At 33.7% G+C, this 2186-nt stretch overlaps 1 long non-coding RNA gene across 1 annotated transcript; it reads left to right on the top strand.

Annotated features, from left to right (window-relative positions):
* The first annotated feature begins 289 nt into the window (after window positions 1-289).
* Window positions 290-1375, top strand: LOC122144936. Its single transcript, XR_006159963.1, has 3 exons — window positions 290-434; window positions 542-623; window positions 1262-1375. It is a non-coding gene; the product is annotated as an uncharacterized LOC122144936 (long non-coding RNA).
* The last annotated feature ends 811 nt before the right edge of the window (window positions 1376-2186 follow it).

The following is a 2186-nucleotide window of genomic DNA, read 5'->3' as shown; positions in this document are numbered from 1 at the left end:
TGTCAGTAAAGTATTGGTCATTATTAGACCAATAAGTATTGCATAAATATTAAATAGTACCATGAAATTATCTCAAAATACAAAATAAAAAACATTATCAAACATAAATAGCCTATATATTACATTGATTTCACTGAAAAAAAAAGTTTCTTTTTTCTTTTTTGACAATGAACTACACGTGTGACTCCCAACTGAACAATAATAGAGGGTTAAGAGAAAGACATGCATTAAAGACGTGAAAATTATTTTTCTGCTTAAAAGTGCAAGTGAGTAGTTAAAGTTGGTGATCAAACTAGTTGATGATCAGTACAGATGTGTGTTGAAATGTTTGGCCAGAAAGATGTTCCGCCCCTCTTCTGTTTTCTTTAAAAAGACCCAAAGTACCAATGACTGCATTTCATCAGACCAGCATCTGTGCAAAGCTTACAAAAATGGTAAGTTTCATAATGCCTCTGATCAATATAGAATTCATATGTAAACATTTACTGTTGTGTACTGTTTTTTTTTTTTCTGTAATAAGTTCCTAGTTATATCTTTACAGAAATCTTTGGCTCTGGTTTTGGTATTTTGTGCCTTTGTCTCTTTAAGCGACTCTGCCTGCTCCACGACACCTCTAAACCAAGGTAATAAAAACACAAACACATAAAACCATATTTTTATTTCTTTCTTTACAATTCAACACAAAGTCAAAATTCACTTTTTTTTAAAAATTTATATTGCACATTTAATCAGAGCATGATGAGTTAATCATCACTTTTGTGTCAAAGCCAATTTTTGATTTAAACATTAACAATAATAAACGCTTCACTGGATCCTTCTGTTTAAAAAAAAAAAAAAAAAAAAAAAAAAAAAAAAATCTTTTTATTTCTGTTTTACCTTTCATTTCAAAGGTATTGGAGAAAATTGTGCTGCATCAACTTGTCAAGTAATTGTATCTATGAGATTTTTCAGTCTGGATTTAAGTCTGCTCACAGCACTAAGTCCGACCTCTTGAGAGTGTTGAACGATATCAATCTGCTGATTCCAGAGATTCTGTGGTTCTTATTCTTTTAGATTTGTCTAATGCATTTGATACTATCGACCACCCCACCCCTATATCTACATAACCTATCTACCCAAGAACAGGAAATATTCATTTATAACAATGAGACACACATCCACTCATCATACTGCATATTTAAAAGGTGGTGTATGTACACTATTAGGTAAATAAACACTGCATTTCTTCTTAACAACTCTTAATTTCATTTAATTTAAATAGGGGCAAGATTTTGTGTCGATGGCTATGATAACTCCAGGCATCCAATGGGAATTGCTTGGACAAACGGCAGATGTATGAGATGTACCTGCTACCCCGGGCAAATGGGATGCTGTGACGCGTAAGACACTTAACATCCTAACTACTGCTGTAACTTTAGAAAAACCAAATACATTGTTCTTTAATTTGTTTTATTAATTTAATCTTGTCCTTCAGTTTTTTTAAAACAAAATAAACAAAAACAATTGTAGTTAATACACATAATACAATATTGCAGATAATACAATATTACTGTAATAAGTGCGCTTAAAGGGTTAGTTCACCCAAAAATGAAAATTATGTCATTAATGACTCACCCTCATGTCGTTCCAAACCCGTAAGACCTCCGTTCATCTTCGGAACACAGTTTAAGATATTTTAGATTTAGTCCGAGAGCTTTCTGTTCCTCCATTGAAAATGTATGTACGGTATACTGTCCACGTCCAGAAAGGTAATAAAGATATTTTAGGTTTAGTCCATGTGATTTCTGTTAGTCCGTTGGAATTTTTTGTAGGGTATAAAATACATTTTGGTCCAAAAATAGCAAAAAAACTACGACTTTATTCTGCATTGTCTTCTCTCCCGTGTCTGTTGTGAGCGCGTTCACAGCACTGCAGTTTAGTGATATCCGGTTCGCGAACGAATCACTTGATGTAACCGGATCTTCTTGAACCAGTTCACCAAATCGAACTGAATCGTTTGAAACGGTTCGCGTCTACAATAAGCATTAATCCACAAATGACTTAAGCTGTTAACTTTTTTAACATGGGTGACACTCCCTCTGAGGTCAAATAAACCAATATCCTGGAGTAATTAATTTACTCAAACAGTAACGTTACACGGACTGAACTGCTGTGAAGAGAGAACTGAAGATGAACACCGAGCCGAG

Source organism: Cyprinus carpio, unplaced genomic scaffold, assembly GCF_018340385.1.
Source record: "Cyprinus carpio isolate SPL01 unplaced genomic scaffold, ASM1834038v1 S000006809, whole genome shotgun sequence".
Lineage (NCBI taxonomy): Eukaryota > Metazoa > Chordata > Actinopteri > Cypriniformes > Cyprinidae > Cyprinus > Cyprinus carpio.
The sequence above is the reverse complement of the archived record's forward strand: the minus strand, read 5'-3'. Positions and strand labels throughout refer to the sequence as shown.